The 20,294-nt window shown below is 46.8% G+C and overlaps 1 pseudogene; it reads right to left on the bottom strand.

Annotated features, from left to right (window-relative positions):
* Positions 1-10,258: 10,258 nt before the first annotated feature.
* LOC115110150 (retinoic acid receptor alpha-like) overlaps positions 10,259-20,294 on the bottom strand; it is a 183,852-nt pseudogene continuing 173,816 nt past the window's right edge.

Raw genomic sequence — 20,294 nt, 5'->3', positions numbered from 1 at the left:
GCCCATATACACACGGAACAAGAGTAGCCTAATGTGCTGTTGGTACCTGTATACTTCGATTATAGAAACAGAAAAAAAACAAATGTTTTTTTTTCTCATTTCATTTTATTCGATGAAAAACCAAGCATAGCCTTCCGTCCTCTCAGTGAAGTTTTTGTTTGCGGTCTGCCCAATGCAATCTCGGAAGTAGTCAAGACTGTCCATAAAGGGTTTGAATCTTGAGACCGCTTGGAAATGCATCTTAATCACCAAAGCTATATTCATATATAAAGTTTTAGATAAGTGAAACAGTGAGCTGACATTCTCTTTTTTGTATCTATGCTTTGTAGGCAGGCCCACATTGTTTTAGCCACGCAGGTCCAGTTTTGGACGTGTGGGAAACTCCCTCTGTGAAGTAGGCTACGTGTCCATGCCCATCATTTCATATCTTCAAAACCCAAGTCCTCCGTTAGGTCTACTATATAATTGGTGTTGTTTAAAAAAAAAAAGTGATTGGTTGTTCGTCCTCTTTTCAGGCCTTACAAATAATGACTTTCATATTGCTTATTTGACAATGTTTGGCATGTTCATGCTCAGCCATAATGAAATTTACAGTAGGCCTGGCCCCTATATCAGTGTGAATGGTATTGAAGACGTGCAAATACTTAGAACAATGTGGCCTTCAAAAGGGATCAAGTTAACATATTTAGCAAAGATGGTTCTACATTTTGTTGATTAGTTTCTGTAAGTCATTTCACCATCTATAACAGACTAACATTGGAATTGGAGTTGATACCAAGGCAATTCATAAAAGACATAAACACACAACTTGAAGCTAACCCATATTTCACCATGGAGCACATTCTGACTGGCCAGTGAGATGCCAAGCCTCGACACACCCACAACTTGTTCATTTATCAGAACCCAGCCCTTGGGGCGGCAGGGTAGCCTAGTGGTTAGAGCGTTGGACTAGTAACTGGAAGGTTGTGAGTTCAAACCCCTGAGCTGACAAGGTACAAATCTGTCGTTCTGCCCCTGAACAGGCAGTTAACCCACTGTTCCCAGGCCGTCATTGAAAATAAGAATGTGTTCTTAACTGACTTGCCTGGTTAAATAAAGGTAAAATTAAAAAAAAAAAATTCACCCCAACGCCAGGAAGTGCACGATAATTGTGATAGTGAAAAATCGCACAAATATGCCTGACACAGCACTGAACCTATAGCGCTCCGCCTGAGATTACATATACCTTTGTGTTAGGTTTGTTAAAGTAGGGCCCTACAGTCGTGGCCAAAAGTTTTGAGAATGACACAAATATTAATTTTCACAAAGTTTGCTGCTTCAGTGTCTTTAGATATTTTTGTCAGATGTTACTATGGAATACTGAAGTATAATTATAAGCATTTCATAAGTGTCAAAGGCTTTTATTGACATTTACATGAAGTTGATGCAGAGAGTCAATATTTGCAGTGTTGACCCTTATTTTTCAAGACCTCTGCAATCCGCTCAGGGCCACATCCTGACTGATGGCAGCCCATTCTTGCATAATCAATGCTTGGAGTTTGTCAGAATTTGTGTGTTTTTGTTTATCCACCCGCCTCTTGAGGATTGACCACAAGTTCTCAATGGGATTAAGGTCTGGGGAGTTCCCTGGCCATGGACCCAAAATATCCATGTTTTGGATATGTTTCTGGATGGTTGGGAGAAGTTGCTCTCGGAAGGATGTGTTGGTACCGTTCTTTATTCATGGCTGTGTTCTTAGGCAAAATTGTGAGTGAGCCCACTCCCTTGGCTGAGAATCAAACCCACACATCAATGGTCTCAGGATGCTTTACTGTTGGCATGACACAGGACTGATGCTAGCGCTCACCTTGTCTTCTCCGGACAAGCTTTTTTTCCGGCTGCCCCAAACAATCGGAAAGGGGATTCATCAGAGAAAATTACTTTACCCCAGTCCTCAGCAGTCCAACCCCTGTACCTTTTGCAGAATATCAGTCTGTCCCTGATGTTTTTCCTGGAGAGAAGTGGCTTCTTTGCTGCCCTTCTTGATACCAGGCCAGCCTCCAAAAGTCTTCGCCTCACTGTGTGTGCAGTTGCACTCACACCTGCCTGCTGCCATTCCTGAGCAAGCTCTGTATTGCTGATGCCCCGATCCCGCAGCTGAATCAACTTTAGGAGACGGTCCTGGTGCTTGTTGGACTTTCTTGGGCGCCCTGAAGCCTTCTTCACAACAATTGAACCGCTCTCCTTGAAGTTCTTGATGATCTGATAAATGGTTGATTTAGGTGCAATCTTACTGGCAGCAATATCCTTGCCTGTGAAGCTCTTTTTGTGCAAAGCAATGATGACGACACATGTTTCCTTGCAGGTAACCATGATTGACAGAGGAAGAACAATGATTCCAAGCACCACCCTCCTTTTGAAGCTTCCAGTCTGTTATTCAAACTCAAACAGCATGACAGAGTGATCTCCAGCCTTGTCCCCATCAACACTCACACCTGTGTTAATGAGATAATCACTGTCATGATGTCAGCTGGTCCTTTTGTGGCAGGGCTGAAATGCAGTGGAAATGTTGTTTGGGGATTCAGTTAATTTGCATGGCAAAAATGGACTTTGCAATGAATTGCAATTCATTTGATCACTCTTCATAACATTCTGGAGTGTATATGCAAATTGCCATCATACAAACTGAGGCAGCAGACTTTGTGAAAATGTATATTTGTGTCATTCTCAAAACTTGTGGCCACAACTGTACAGTGCATTCTGAAACTATTCCGACCTCTTGACTTTTTCCACATTTTGTTATATTACAGCCTTATTCTAAAATGGATTTAAAACAAAATCCCCCTCATGAATCTACACACAATACTCCATAATGACAAAGCAAAAACAGGTTTTTAGAAATGTTTGCTAATTGGTAGGGGAGCATTGCTGCACAGCTATTTTCAGGTCTTTCCAGAGATGATCTATTGGGTTCAAGTACAGGCTCCGGCTGGACCACTCAAGGACATTCAGAGACTTGTTCCGAAGCCAGTCCTGCATTGTCGTGGCTGTGTGCTCTGGGTCGTTGTCCTGTTGGAAGGTGAACCTTCAGCTCAGTCTGAGGTCCTGAGCGCTCTGGAGCAGGTTTTCAATCAAGGATCTCTCTGTATTTTGCTCCGTTCATCACTCCCTCAATCCTGACTAGTCTCCCAGTCCCTGCCGTTGAAAAACATCCCCGCAGCATGATGCTGCCACCACCATGCTTCCCCCGTAGGGATGGTACCAGGTTTCCTCCAGAAGTGACGATTGGCATTCAGGCCAAAGAGTTCAATCTTGGTTCATCAGACCAGAGAATCTTGTTTCTCATCGTCTGGGAGTCCCTTAGGGGCCTTTTGGCAAACTCCAAGCGGGCTGTCAAGTGCCTTTTACTGAATAGTAGTTTCCATCTGGCCACTCTACCATAATGGCCTGATTGTTGGAGTGCTGCATAGATGGTTGTCCTTCTGGAAGATTCTGCCATCTCCAAAGAGGAGCTGGAGCTCTGTCAGAGTTAACGATTGGGTTCTTGGTCACCTCCCTGACCAAGGCCCTTCTCCTCAGATTGCTCAGTTTGGCCGGGCGGCAAGCTCTAGGAAGAGTCTTGGTGGTTCCAAACTTCTTCCATTTAAGAATGATGGAGGCCACTGTGTTCTTGTGGACCTTCAAAGCTTCGGCAATGGTTTGGTACCCATTCCCAGATCTGTGCCTTGATACAATCCTGTCTAGGCTCGGTTTTTGCTCTGACATGCAGTCAACTGTGGGTCCACATTTAGACAGGCCTTTCCAAATCATGTCCAATCCATTGAATGTTCCACAGGTGGTGTTACCCTCTCCGCGGTTTCAAGATCCTATTTTGCTACATTTTCAGGAGATATGTGTACATCAAAGCACATCGTTTGACTTTGAAGTCACAGCTGCGTGAGCCAAGAAAGCAGTCGCGCGAACTGGAAACGAGTCCTTTGTTATAGGTCAGTTTGATTTTGTCACAGTCTACCAAGTCGCTCGTGACAATGTTCACGGAGACCCAAACGCACAAATTAGCCTGTTAAAATTGCATTGCAGACATTAATATATAAAGATCCTATTGAAACAAGAATATCATACTGCACTTGGATAGAGCAGAAGTCACAGAGACAACAGACACCAATATATAGTCTATTCTTATTCATGTAAGGAACTTGAAAGACCTTCCATTATGACAACTTAGTTACTGTAATACACAAAGACTCACCTAATACCATAAAGAGTAGAATTGTCACCATCTTGATCCTTGTAACGTCCTCCAATATCAGGTATGATTCTCCCCAACACTTGGCAAGTAAATTATTGCAATATTTACATCAGATTTAACTTTTTATGTTACAACCAAAATGTAGAGTTAAATGACCATGTTCTACCTCCATGTACAAAAGGTCAATGCATGAGCTTCTAGACACTTTCCGGTATTAACATTACCATGACAGAGAAGAGTGGTAAACTGTCACAAAGCAGGAAATCCTAGCCAACTTGTCTCTGGTCTGGTTGCTGATTCCACTGAACTGTGCTGGCACACAACACTGAGCTCAACACCACAAACCCCATTTCATTTATTTTTAAAACCAAGAATATGAGACCCAAAAAACACGACGATTGAACAATACATACACATATACAGTGCCAGTCAAAAGTTTGGACACACCTACTCATTCAAGAGTTTTTCTTTAGTTTTACTATGCCAAGAGTGTGCAAAGCTGTCATCAAGGCAAAGGGTGGCTACTTTGAAGAATCTTACATTTAAAGTATATGTTTGATTTGTTTAACAATTTTTTTGGTTACTACATGATTACATGTTTGTTATTTGATAGTTTTGATATCTTCATGTAGAAAATAGTACAAATAAAGAAAAACCCTGAATTGAGTAGGTTTGTCCAAACTTTTGACTTTATATATATATTATACACACACACACACACACAGAAAGACAGTGTACAAAACATGAAAAACACCTTCCTATTGAGTTGCACCCCCCCATGAATGCTCCTAACAGTTGGCTCGATGTAATTTGGCTGGTGGACCATTCTTGATACACAGGGGAAACGGTTGAGCGTGAAAAACCCAGCAGCGTTGCAGTTCTTGACACAAACAGGTGCGCCTGGCACCTACTACCATACCCCATTTAAAGGCACTTAAATATTTTGTCTTGCCCATTCACCCTCTGAATGGCACACATACACAACCCATGTCTCAATTGTCTCAAGGCTTAAAAATCATTCTTTAACCTGTCTCCTCCCCTACATCTACACTGATTGAAGTGGATTTAACAAGTGACATCAATAAGTGATCATAACATTTACCTGGATTCACCTGGACAGTCTGTCATGGAAATAGCAGGTGTTTCTAATGTTTTGTACACTCAATGTATTGTCTAACTACATTTGGGGGCCAATAAGGAACCTAAAAAATAAGCCTCCCCCCAAAAGAAACTGTAGTATAACCCTTAAAGGGACTCTGAATCTTGTATGTGTTATTGTAACGTGACCTGCTATAGTCCCTGTTTCACCAAAATGCTGACCTTCAAGTCCCACCACAATCTTACTTTCAGCCTAATAGTGGACCCACCACCAGTTAAGAAACATTTAAAAACACACACACAGGCATGGTTCTTTATTAAATGTCATTCTCTTCGTCCAATGATCTGGCATAATCAAAACAGTTATTTATTTTATCCCCAAATGCTGGTTGACATCTGATTGCATTACAAGTGAGAGTGCAGGGGAAAAACAGTTGTGCGTTGTCATACTGGCTGCAGAGAGGCTGGCCAATAGCAGCGTTCGATCGTTGTGAAGGACAGATCCACTCCTACTGAACAGCAGAGGCAGTGGTGTTGTGGGGAAAAGAGATGGATAGGTAAGTTGCACTATTTTGTGTAAACAGTGGTTAAAGGTGGGGAAATAGCTAGCCTGATCCCAGATCAGTTTGTGCAACTCCTATTTCATTGTCATGCATTGGCAAGACGACACAAACTGATCTAGGGCCAGGCTAGGGAATAGCTAGGTACTCGGATGTGTCAGTAGCGTCAAGAATGACAGACAGATAAATACTAATAGTGTGTAAACAGAGGCAGTTGTGTTGCTGTGATAGATAAAGAGATAGAGGTGCTGATACTGTGAAACAAACTTACAGAGGCAATGGTGTTGTGTTGTGGGGGGGTAGAGAGATGGGGGACATGTATACATACAGAGGCAGTGGTGGTGTGGGGGGTAGAGAGATGGGGACATGTATACATACAGAGGCAGTGGTGTTGTGGTAGAGGGGAGGCAGTGGTAGGAGATGGGATGGGGACATGTATACATACAGAGGCAGTGGTGTTGGGGGGGTAGAGAGATGGGGACATGTATACATACAGAGGCAGTGGTGTTGTGGGGGGAGAGATGGGGGACATGTATACATACAGAGGCAGTGGTGTTGTGGGGGGGGTAGAGAGATGGGGAACATGTATACATACAGAGGCAGTGGTGTTGTGGGGGGTAGAGAGATGGGGGACATGTATACATACAGAGGCAGTGGTGTTGTGGGGGGTAGAGAGATGGGGGACATGTATACATACAGAGGCAGTGGTGTTGTGGGGGGGGTAGAGAGATGGGGAACATGTATACATACAGAGGCAGTGGTGTTGGGGGGTGGTAGAGAGATGGGGGACATGTATACATACAGAGGCAGTGGTGTTGTGGTGGGGGGGTAGAGATGGGGGACATGTATACATACAGAGGCAGTGGTGTTGTGTTGTGGTGGGGGGGTAGAGATGGGAGACATGTATACATACAGAGGCAGTGGTGTTGTGGGGGGGGGTAGAGAGATGGGGAACATGTATACATACAGAGGCAGTGGTGTTGGGGGGGTAGAGAGATGGGGAACATGTATACATACAGAGGCAGTGGTGTTGGGGGGGTAGAGAGATGGGGGACATGTATACATACAGAGGCAGTGGTGTTGTGGGGGGGTAGAGAGATGGGGGACATGTATACATACAGAGGCAGTGGTGTTGTGGGGGGGTAGAGAGATGGGGGACATGTATACATACAGAGGCAGTGGTGTTGGGGGGGGTAGAGATGGGGGACATGTATACATACAGAGGCAGTGGTGTTGTGGGGGGTAGAGAGATGGGGAACATGTATACATACAGAGGCAGTGGTGTTGTGGGGGGGGGGGTAGAGAGATGGGGAACATGTATACATACAGAGGCAGTGGTGTTGTGGGGGGGTAGAGAGATGGGGGACATGTATACATACAGAGGCAGTGGTGTTGTGTTGTGGTGGGGGGTAGAGAGATGGGGAACATGTATACATACAGAGGCAGTGGTGTTGTGGGGGGTAGAGAGATGGGGAACATGTATACATACAGAGGCAGTGGTGTTGTGGGGGGTAGAGAGATGGGGGACATGTATACATACAGAGGCAGTGGTGTTGTGGGTGGGGGGGTAGAGATGGGGGACATGTATACATACAGAGGCAGTGGTGTTGTGGGTGGGGGGGTAGAGAGATGGGGGACATGTATACATACAGAGGCAGTGGTGTTGTGGTGGGGGGGTAGAGAGATGGGGGACATGTATACATACAGAGGCAGTGGTGGTGTGGTGGGGGGGTAGAGATGGGGGACATGTATACATACAGAGGCAGTGGTGTTGGGGGTGTGGGGGGTAGAGATGGGGAACATGTATACATACAGAGGCAGTGGTGGTGTGGGGGTAGTAGAGATGGGGACATGTATACATACAGAGGCAGTGGTGTTGTGGGGGGGGTAGAGAGATGGGGGACATGTATACATACAGAGGCAGTGGTGGTGTGGGGGGGTAGAGAGATGGGGGACATGTATACATACAGAGGCAGTGGTGGTGTGGGGGTAGAGAGATGGGGAACATGTATACATACAGAGGCAGTGGTGGTGTGGGGGGCTAGAGAGATGGGGGACATGTATACATACAGAGGCAGTGGTGGTGTGGGGGGTAGAGAGATGGGGGACATGTATACATACAGAGGCAGTGGTGGTGTGGGGGTAGAGATGGGGAACATGTATACATACAGAGGCAGTGGTGGTGTGGGGGGTAGAGAGATGGGGGACATGTATACATACAGAGGCAGTGGTGGTGTGGGGGGTAGAGATGGGAGACATGTATACATACAGAGGCAGTGGTGTTGTGGTGGGGGGTAGAGATGGGAGACATGTATACATACAGAGGCAGTGGTGTTGTGGGGGGGGGGGGTAGAGATGGGGAACATGTATACATACAGAGGCAGTGGTGTTGTGGGGGAGGGGGGTAGAGAGATGGGGAACATGTATACATACAGAGGCAGTGGTGTTGTGGGGGGTAGAGAGATGGAGAACATGTATACATACAGAGGCAGTGGTGTTGTGGGGGGGGTAGAGAAATGGGGAACATGTATACATACAGAGGCAGTGGTGTTGTGGGGGGGTAGAGAAATGGGGAACATGTATACATACAGAGGCAGTGGTGTTGTGGGTGGGGGGGGTAGAGAGATGGGGAACATGTATACATACAGAGGCAGTGGTGTTGTGGGTGGGGGGGGTAGAGAGATGGGGGACATGTATACATACAGAGGCAGTGGTGGTGTGGTGGGGGGGTAGAGAGATGGGGAACATGTATACATACAGAGGCAGTGGTGTTGTGGGTGGGGGGGGTAGAGAGATGGGGGACATGTATACATACAGAGGCAGTGGTGGTGGGTGGGGGGTAGAGAGATGGGGAACATGTATACATACAGAGGCAGTGGTGTTGTGGGTGGGGGGGGTAGAGATGGGGAACATGTATACATACAGAGGCAGTGGTGGTGTGGGTGGGGGGTAGAGAGATGGGGAACATGTATACATACAGAGGCAGTGGTGTTGTGGGTGGGGGGGGTAGAGATGGGGAACATGTATACATACAGAGGCAGTGGTGTTGTGGATGGGGGGGGGTAGAGAGATGGGGAACATGTATACATACAGAGGCAGTGGTGTTGTGGGTGGGGGGGGGTAGAGAGATGGGGAACATGTATACATACAGAGGCAGTGGTGGTGTGGGGGGGTAGAGAGATGGGGGACATGTATACATACAGAGGCAGTGGTGGTGGGTGGGGGGTAGAGAGATGGGGGACATGTATACATACAGAGGCAGTGGTGGTGTGGGGGGGGGTAGGGGGGGGAGTAGAGAGGGGGAACATGTATACATACAGAGGCAGTGGTGGTGTGGGGGGTAGAGAGATGGGGGACATGTATACATACAGAGGCAGTGGTGGTGTGGGGGGGGGGAGAGATGGGGGACATGTATACATACAGAGGCAGTGGTGTTGTGGGTGGGGGGGGTAGAGAAATGGGGAACATGTATACATACAGAGGCAGTGGTGTTGTGGGTGGGGGGGGTAGAGAAATGGGGAACATGTATACATACAAAGGCAGTGGTGTTGTGTGGGGGGGGGTAGAGAAATGGGGAACATGTATACATACAAAGGCAGTGGTGTTGTGGGTGGGGGGGGTAGAGAAATGGGGAACATGTATACATACAAAGGCAGTGGTGTTGTGGGTGGGGGGTAGAGAAATGGGGAACATGTATACATACAGAGGCAGTGGTGTTGTGGGTAGAGGGGGGGGTAGAGAAATGGGGAACATGTATACATACAGAGGCAGTGGTGGTGTGGGTGGGGGTAGAGAGATGGGGAACATGTATACATACAGAGGCAGTGGTGGTGTGGGGGGGGGGTAGAGAAATGGGGAACATGTATACATACAGAGGCAGTGGTGTTGTGGGGGGGGGGTAGAGAAATGGGGAACATGTATACATACAGAGGCAGTGGTGTTGTGAGCGTACTGGTATCGTGTCACAGAGTTTACAGGGACATAGATAGATACATCCTACAGCCAATGTGCTACAATGTGAGCATACTGGTAACGTGGTACAGTTTGTGACTGATGGTGGGGGGTAATGGGAGCACATAGATAATGTGCTACAGTACAGAGGCAGTGCTGTTGGGGGTAATACATACATTATCCAGAAATGGAATGAGAGAGGGACGACCTTAGGAAAAGTGGGGGTCACGGAGTTGTTGGTCTTTAAATTGTCAAATCTTTCTTTTTTAAAATTTCAACTCTCTTTACAGGTTATCAATGGCCATGGTGTTCCTAGCAGTCCGTCCCTTCCTTAAGCGGTCTAAACAGGCGACCATTCATGCCTTCACTTCAGGACACCAAACAAGAACAAAAAGCAAAACATAAAAGGCTTTGACAAAAGTGAAAATTGGCTAGACTCCATGTACTTTAACACAAAGGAATACATCTTATGTACATTATTTCATGGCTGCTATTTTCTTACAGGTCATCTTCATAACTCCACAACAACTTGACTCTAGATCATAGAACCATTACGTTTCCTTTTCTCCTATGGAAAAAAATAGAAAATACTGTAAATGGAACAAAACCAGAGAGATGCCAACCCAACCTGGTCCAATTTGTGTTTTGTGTCTCAATTTGATCCAACTTGTGAACGTGACAGTGCAAGAGGTCTAGTGCATAAAGTGAATTGCATCTGAAATCGTGTCGTCATTTTTGTTCTACTTATCTTCTGATTTGATAGAAAAAAACACACATTTCCACTGTGACTACTTAGTGTGCTGATATTCCTGGGTGAAACGAAGAGAACAAAACACTAGGTCTGGGGAGGTGGGATCACAAATAACATCTAAGTTCTTAGAACAGTGAGAAAAATACTGAGAAAAAGATAGCAACTCCTCTTTTATGCATCATTCCACCTGGACAATTCAAATTGCAATGATTACTTTTTCAATATATATATATTTATATTTCCATATATCTTTTGTAAGAAAATCTGTCTCTCAAAGTTGTGAAGGAGAAGGAGAGGCAGGCCCCCCCCCCTCTGAGCAGCCCCCATTTGCTGTCCCTGACAACATTTAGGGATGACTCGTGCCCAGTGTCCAGCAGTCTGTCTGTCTAGTTCCCTGCAGAAAGACGTGCGTCTTGTCGACCCCTTTACCCCAGGTCTGACAGGCACTGAGCCTGAATTCCTGTCCATAGTCTTGAGGGGGAGAGAGGAAGAACAGAGTCATCACTGAGGAGAGTAAACAGAACATCTCAGATTAAACTCCTTGTGTTGCGTCTGCCAATCCCTGGCGCTGGTTCTGAGGCATGTCTATGGTGGTGGTGGTGGTGGGGGTGATGGTTATAGTGCCATCCAGATTCAGTTAAGTATGATGGTGCCCAGTCTGGGGCTGAGATAGGGGGAGTGGGGGGACGGCTGTCTCTCCATTGAGGCCTGCGTTTACCCTCAAAGTGTCAAAGTCCGTCCTGGTTGGGCCCAGGCTTGGCCCTCTTCCTATCCCCACTCCACTCTGGCCTGGTTTGTCACAGTGTGGGAGTCTGTAGTCATGCCTTCTGGCTGTCCCTGCCTGGGGGGGGTGGTGGTGGACCCCAGTCTAAGGGGAGGGTGCAGGGGGGCTGCTGCGGGCTGAGCTGGGGGACAGGCTTGGGCTGCAGCTGCCTGGTGGGGCCCCTCCTCCGCTGGAGCGGCCCCCGCTGGCCCCCTGGCCCTCCAGACCCTCTGAGTTTTCCAGCATCTCCTGGATGAGAGGGGGCATGGAGCCTGGGATCTCCATCTTCAGAGTGATCACTCGCTCCGCTCCTGGAGGAGGAGAGGGAGGGAGGGAGGGAGGGAGGGAGGGAGGAGAACAGAGAGGCAGAGAGAGTGAGAGGGTCATGTGTTCCATAAGGTTCGGCCACTACAGCAAAATATCATATGTAAGACCCTAAATATTTTTCTTCAAATAAATAACGCCTGATATAGATAGAAATGGTAGTAGTGTTGCACTGAGACTAGGGCTGAATTAATACAGGGGCCCAAGAGGTAAGAAAAACAACACCAAATATACAATCACAGGAGCCAACTCAAAGTTTAAAATACACCAGAGTATAATTTAGCCACAGAGGATCAATAGTTTCTACAAAATGAACTGTGACAAGCTCATACAGGTGACTGCCAAAATAAAGTTAACACCAACATAAAACAATACAGTTTACCAAGCTACCAATGACTTCACACTGGAAGAAGTTTAAGCTACACTAAATCTACCCTGTAAAAAACAACGCAGTGTGCAGGCGTGTTCTCTCACCCTTGGCGCTGATGCTCCTGAGGTCCGTGATCTTCATCAGCATCTTGGGGAACATGTGTGGTTTGTGAGGCCTCCTCTTCCTCACGTAGATCTTCAGAGCTTCCAGTAGGGGCTCCTGTAGTACGTCCACCTTGTCTGCCTGCTCCAGATCCTGACGGTCTACACACGCACACACACACACACACACAGGCGCGCGCACACACACACACACGCACACAGGCACACACACACACAGGCGCGCACACACACAGGCGCGCACACACACACACACACACAGGCGCACACACACACACACACAGGCGCACACACACACACAGGCGCACACACACAGGCGCACACACACACACAGGCGCACACACACACAAATGAAAAACACATCCTTAATACCCAATACTAATTTGCTTGAAAACAAATGACAATTGGCCTCGTGATATCAACTCCCGGCCCTGATAGGAGGTGCAGTGCTGGGTTGGAACCCGAGCAACGGTACAGTACCTCCACACAGCAGACAGATGCCGCTGAGCAGGCCGGTCTCGGCGTCGTCCATCTCCAGAGGGAGGAGTGTCTGGGCGAAGGCGAACACCAGGTCTGTGAGCGGGCCGAAGCCTGCGTTGTGCATTTGGGTCCTGTTCAGGGTCAGCCCGTCTGAGAACGTCATTGTGTCCTGGTCTGGAGTGTACCGCGTGCATATCCTCAGAATCTAAGGTAGAAAGAGGGAAGGAGGGAAATGGGGGGAAAAGAAGTCAGTCAGTCTTGCGAGCCGAAATGGCTCTTCCCCCCCCTCACCCCCCAATCTATCTCCTTAATGCTGAGTACCAAGCAGAGATGCATCAGGTATAAAAAAAATTATGACCAGGGATCAAACTCCCAATCTCAGGACGGACACTAACCACAAGGCCACTGAGTTAGTTGGGAAGGGGAGCACAAATATATTGCTGTTCACTTTCTGACGATGTTTTGCTGTTTGTAATAAATACACGCATGTCCTAATGTGTGTGTGTCCTGATGCGTCTTCTCACCAGTATGTCCAGACAGGCAGCCTTGAGCAGGGTGATCTGGTCAGCGATAGTGAGGGTGGTGAAGCCTGGCAGATGCTTGGCAAACTCCACCGTCTTGATGATACACTTAGTGGACAGCTCACTGAACTTATCCCACAGGTTGACATCTAGAGCCACGCGGTGCTCTGCACTGTTATTCTGTAGGGAGGGAGAGGGAGATACATGCATGTAGGTTATTCTGTGGTTCTACAAATACATTGGCTGGTATGTTGAGCGTGCAAGGAGTGTGTATGTTAGTCGGTGTTTGTAATGCCCAAACATGTTGGCAGAGCGAGGGTAATGTGTGCGTGTGTATAAGTCACCGTGGTGTATTTGCCCAGCTGACAGAGCGAGGGTAATGTGTGCGTGTGTATAAGTCACCGTGGTGTATTTGCCCAGCTGACAGAGCGAGGGGAATGTGTGCGTGTGTATAAGTCACCGTGGTGTATTTGCCCAGCTGACAGAGCGAGGGTAATGTGTGCGTGTGTATAAGTCACCGTGGTGTATTTGCCCAGCTGACAGAGCGAGGGTAATGTGTGCGTGTGTATAAGTCACCGTGGTGTATTTGCCCAGCTGACAGAGCGAGGGTAATGTGTGCGTGTGTATAAGTCACCGTGTGTATGTCATTTGCCCAGCTGACAGAGCGAGGGTAATGTGTGCGTGTGTATAAGTCACCGTGGTGTATTTGCCCAGCTGACAGAGCGAGGGTAATGTGTGCGTGTGTATAAGTCACCGTGGTGTATTTGCCCAGCTGACAGAGCGAGGGTAATGTGTGCGTGTGTATAAGTCACCGTGGTGTATTTGCCCAGCTGACAGAGCGAGCGGGTAATGTGTGCGTGTGTATAAGTCACCGTGGTGTATTTGCCCAGCTGACAGAGCGAGGGTAATGTGTGCGTGTGTATAAGTCACCGTGGTGTATTTGCCCAGCTGACAGAGCGAGGGTAATGTGTGCGTGTGTATAAGTCACCGTGGTGTATTTGCCCAGCTGACAGAGCGAGGTAATGTGTGCGTGTGTATAAGTCACCGTGGTGTATTTGCCCAGCTGACAGAGCGAGGGTAATGTGTGCGTGTGTATAAGTCACCGTGGTGTATTTGCCCAGCTGACAGAGCGAGGGTAATGTGTGCGTGTGTATAAGTCACCGTGGTGTATTTGCCCAGCTGACAGAGCGAGGGGAATGTGTGCGTGTGTATAAGTCACCGTGGTGTATTTGCCCAGCTGACAGAGCGAGGGTAATGTGTGCGTGTGTATAAGTCACCGTGGTGTATTTGCCCAGCTGACAGAGCGAGGGTAATGTGTGCGTGTGTATAAGTCACCGTGGTGTATTTGCCCAGCTGACAGAGCGAGGGGAAAGTCTCCTTATGGGCCTTGCGAACGCGTTCGATCATCTGCTCCGTCTCGGTACTCAGCACGTAGATCTCAGTACACTCTGGCTTCTTCTCCTCCTTCTTCTTCTTGTTCCTGTCGTTCCTCACCGCTGAGGGAGGGAGAGAAAGAGACGAAGAGAGGGGGAGAGGGTTATCCTTTGGGCTCAAATGGCAATTTTCTGGGATATGTGAACACTAACCACTACAGGTCGACCTCACAATCCTCACATAGCCATGCCATCTCCGGCCAAAGAGAGAACACAGAGGCAGTCAGAAAAACGATCGCTATCCCGGAGACCAGACACACTACTGGAAACACAAACGCTGATCAACTGGGACATTGTACGTTGGGGGAAATACACACATCAACCACTAGATGGAACCATATACACTTTTTATCCTCAAACTGGCACACACGCAGAGACAGAGAGAGACAGAGAGAGACAGAGAGAATAAAAAATGTGTTAGCCGTGTGTTATGTGAGAAATTTGCAGAGGAGAGGGTGTGAGTGAATTGTATGTGGGGAGAGAGAGAGAGGGGGGGAGAGCTGAAGTGCTTTGATGTGACAGTGTGAAAAGAGCTTAAGAAGGAAAATCTGTGTGTCGCTGATCTGGCACAATACAGACAGGGAGACATTGGAGAGTTGGGACTAACTCTCTGTTTCCAAACAGTAGCAACAGACACACACTCTCTTTCTCTCTCCCTCGGTCTCTCTTTCACCTTCCTTATCAATCTCTCCACATTCTGTCTACCCTCCTCTAGAGACCCACTGTATCACCACTAGAGGTCGACCAATTAATTATGGCCAATATCAAGTTTTCATAACAATCGGTAATTGACCGTTTTGGACGCCGATTATGGCCGATTACATTGCAATACACGAGGAAACTGCGTGGCAGGCTGACCACCTGTTATGCAAGTGCAGTGTCAAAAGGACCTTGTAGCTGCAAGGAGCAAAGGCAAGTTGCTAGCGAGCACTAAACCTAACTTATAAAAAAACAATCAATCTTCACATAATCACTAGTTAACTACACATGGTTGATGATATTACTAAGTTAACTAGATTGTTCTGTGTTGCATATAATCAATGAGGTGCTCGTTAATTTATCATCGAATCACAGCCTACTTCAACTTCGTCAAACGGGGGATGATTTAACAAAAGCACATTCGCGAAAAAAGCACAATCGTACCTAACCATAAAAATCAATGCCTTTCTTAAAATCAGTACACATTTTACTTTGTCACAATAATAATTTGCATGAGGTATGTTACGGGTCTCATTACCATCCCCCCCTAGACTGTCGGGCCAAAAGGGATTCGTAACATAAGTGGTCTAGGGGTATGATTCTCGCTTCGGGTGCGAGAGGTCCCGGGTTCAAATCCCGGACGAGCCCCCACTTATGTTACGAATCCCTTTTGGCCCGACAGTCTAGGGGGGATGGTAATGAGACCCGTAACATACCTCATGCAAATTATTATTGTGACAAAGTAAAAGTGTGCACGAAATAACCACGACAACAGAAATCTACCGTCAAACTCTAGGTTTATTTATAAACACACGGTAATGGGGGGAGCAGGAAAAGGGGCTGAGCTGGACCCAAGGAAAGAAACAATAAGTATTCAAAAACACCCCTAAGCTAGACTAGCCTACTTTAACAACAGCTAACTAACTAACCAAAAATACAGTGGGTGGTCCGCCCAGTTCTAACTAGTGTATTTAACAAAGTTCACCTACGGGTAGTGTATGCCCATGGGCGACTTGTCTTGGTTTCCCCTTTTCCCACCAGCAAACAAACAAACACCATAACCCAAAAACAATACTCACAGGTGATGACAAAGTGCTATGGAGGTGCTTTAAACAAAAGAGAGGTTAAGACACAAAGCGAGAGTGAAACACAGAGAGATTGAGCTAGAGATTGCTCCAGAGCAAACAAATGATGGGGTTTTTAAACCATGGGGAAGGAACTGTGATAGGGTAGGAAATAGGAGGTGTGTCTTCTGATTGATGATTGATTGTTGACTGATTGGGGAGTGATGGTTTTCACCTGTGAGGGGAGAAGGAGAGAAAAGAAACACACACAGGATACACACACACACAGGATAACTGTATCCGTAACAGTGTGTGAGTGAGTGAGAGAGTGTGTGTGAGTGAGAGAGAGTGTGAGTGAGAGAGTGTGTGAGAGAGTGTGTGAGTGAGTGAGAGAGTGTGTGTGAGTGAGTGAGAGAGTGTGTGTGAGTGAGTGAGAGAGTGTGTGTGAGTGAGAGAGAGAGTGTGTGAGTGAGAGAGAGAGTGTGTGTGAGTGAGAGAGAGAGTGTGTGAGAGTGAGAGAGAGAGTGTGAGAGTGAGTGAGAGAGTGTGTGAGAGAGTGTGTGAGTGAGAGAGAGTGTGTGTGAGTGAGAGAGAGGGTGTGTGAAAGAGAGGGTGTGTGAGTGAGTGAGAGAGAGGGTGTGTGAGAGAGAATTGGAAAGAAGAAGGGAACCATGATAAATAAGATGCTCTCTTTCCTCAGGGCAGCGCAGCACTGTTCACTATGTGTGTTACACTGTTCTTCCCCAGAGACAGAGCTGCCAGCGTGGGCCCAGAAAACACAACCTAATGAAGCCATTAAAGAACTATTAGCCTGGCACTCTAATCAGTCATGGCACACACACACACACACACACACACACACACACACACACACACACGACTTAGTAAATAGCATCAGTGTGTCACCCCCCTTCAGAGATAAGAGTCTTACTGTTAGGGGTTCTAGGTTGACCGTTCCAGGTTGACCGGCTCAAAGGTCAATCAAGATGGGTTAAGACAGCCCTGGACACACACAATCCCAACTCAAAAACGCAAAAAAACACACACCTGCTGATTTTGTCAAATATATATTTTTTAAACACCACACCACACTGTGGGCCACTTCCCAGGTGTAGTAACATACTCCCCACCACTAGATGGCAGTAGTTGATTTCCCTAGCGGCCTTGACTGGGATGAATGTTGCTATAAACCAGCGGCTCGGAACACTGAGGAGGAGAACTCACTTACAGGGGGCCCAGAAGATAATGTGCTAGGAGATTGTTTTAGCGCTTAGCCTCATTGAAGCCTATAGGGGGATGTACAGTCTGTGTGAGCATATGTGTGGTGGATGTGTAGGAGGGCGTGGACCGAGGGAGGGAAGCCATCATGGGGTGTGGCGGGTTGCGCACCATTGCTTCTTGATAATAAAAAAAACATCTCGAAATGTATTAGAACCATCACTTTTTGTCATGTCAGCGCGTGGTGCTTTGAATATCTACTTCGGGAAGGCATTTCTTGGGAGACAGTATTCACTCAGAAGAGACAGGCGAACGAACGAGAGAGAGATGTCTACTGTTCATTTTTTTTGTTTATTTCACTGTTGTTTATCATCTACTTCACTTGCTCTGGCAATGTTAACATATGTTTCCCATGCCAATTAAGCCCTAAAATAGATGTATTTATTTTTTATAATAAAAAAATTGAGAGAGAGGTGAAACTGTTTCCCATGCCAATAAAGCCCCTTAAATTGAAATTGAGAGAGAGACAGAGAGAGCCGGAGAGACAGAGAGAGAGAGACATACAGAGAGACATACAGAGAGAGACATACAGAGAGAGACAGAGAGAGGAATAGTACTCACACTCCTTGGACATGCCCACTTCTAAACACTTCTGCAGGCGGCAGTACTGGCAGCGGTTGCGGGTGACCTTGTTGATGATGCAGCCCTTCTCGCGATGACAGGTGTACACCATGTTCTTCTGGATACTGCGCCGGAAGAAACCCTGAGAGAGCGAGAGGGGTCGGCTGTGACATTTGCTTTAATTGCGCATTAAAATAAATGTAATTGTAAAAAAAATTATAATAATAATCATTTAAAAAAGGTGAAGGGGAGAAAGATTGCTGTTATGTTCATGTTTGGCAATATACAAATATGAATGGCATGCTTTGATGTCAATGTAGCATCGTGGAAGTGAAAAAGAGAGAACTAGGGAGAGAAAGAATAGGCAGACGAGAGAAGGGGCTGGGCTGATAAAAGGTCATTTTTGATAGCAGTGGTATCATCGAGATAGTAAAACTAGAACAGGCGATATATTTTTGACGATATATCCCATTTGTTTTCAGAACTTTTATTTCCATGACTGATCACTTGTTCTCGCATCTCTCTGCAGCAGACATACGATGAGCAATATGTTCGGAACATAAAAGAATAATAATCACAGTATCGAATCGCAACAGACATAGAATTGTTGGCAATTCCCAGCCCTAATATGATTCATGCTGTCTTTCAGAATCACAATTACACAACCCCCAATGAATCAATAAAACACATCAACGTCTTAACAGTGCCCACGCGGTGCTCAACATCCCTTTCTGTCTGTCAGAGAGAGCAGAGTCCAGCCACGTGTTTCTCCACAGTGACACCACAAACACGCTCTACTCTGAATCATGCCCGATCACACTCTGCTATTTGGGCATTTTAAACGAGGCAGTTAACATATTTTAAGACACGACTTTTACAACCCACTAAGCTGAGGGAAATGTGCTAGCTTTGGCAGCGTGTGGACACTTTTGATGCCAATAGAGCAATTTGATGGAGAAAACAGTGTGTGGGAAAGACTACGTTTATTAGGCATTAACAGTTGACATTTGAGTCATTTAACAGATGGGTTTTATTCAGAGCGACTGTACATACATTTTCTTGCATTTTTTTTGTTGTACTGGTTCCCTGTGGGAATCGAACCCACAACCCTGGCTTTGCAACCTCCATGCTCTACCAACGGGGCCACATGGGGACTATTATCTGTGTGTGTGTGTGCACATGTGTATGTGAGTGTCAGTGTGTCTGTTCATCTATGCGGCTGTGTGGGCCTAGCTTGGCCAGGGGCTAGGTTAGTTGTGCCACACCGGGTGGGCATTAACTCACTAGTCTTAAGCACCAATGAGCTCCCATTGGTTAATCCCTTAAGGGGCTTATGGGCAGGCAGGGCCTGGTGGCATTTGGGTAGGGGGGGGCATCATACTAACTCCCATTCCTCCCCAGATAGTGCCCTCCTCATCTGTAGGGACGATGACCGCAAGAGACAGGCAAGTAGTGTGGGAAGCTTTCTGCCTATTGTGTTGAAGTGTGGTGTGTGTGTGTGTGTGTGTGTGTGTGGCAGATGCCTTGCAAATACAACGCATGTTTGTTAAATACAATGTGCACGTTTCACTGTCATCGTGTGAATATCTAGATCAAGGTCACTGATCAGAACATTGCCCATGAACAGTGCAGGTGTAATAGTGCTTGTGTGTTGGAGTAACTCATACAGATCCATTCACACTGGAGAAGACTAACAGAGGTGGAGAGCCTTTGTTGCTGACCTATGAACCAGTCATCGTGACGGGATGAGTGAGTGATGGCATACAGAGAGCGGTAGAGGCTGCTGGACAGAGACACACTAAGTATGCCAAACATGAGGAACACCTTCCTAATATTGAGTTGCACCCCGTTTTGCCCTCAGAACAGCCTCAATTCGTTGGGACCTGGACTCTACAAGTTGTCGAAAGCATTTCCACAGGGACGCTGGCCCATGTTGACCCCAATGCTTCCCACAGTTGTGTGAAGTTAGCTGGATGTCCTTTGGGTGGTGGGCCATTCTTGATACACACGGGAAACTGTTGAGCGTGAAATACCCAGCAGCGTTGCAGTTCTTGACACACACCGGTGCACCTGACACCTACTACCATACCCTGG

This window comes from Oncorhynchus nerka, linkage group LG26 (assembly GCF_034236695.1).
Source record: "Oncorhynchus nerka isolate Pitt River linkage group LG26, Oner_Uvic_2.0, whole genome shotgun sequence".
NCBI classification, from domain to species: domain Eukaryota; kingdom Metazoa; phylum Chordata; class Actinopteri; order Salmoniformes; family Salmonidae; genus Oncorhynchus; species Oncorhynchus nerka.
Note: the sequence above shows the minus strand (reverse complement) of the source record. Positions and strands in the feature narration are given on the sequence as shown.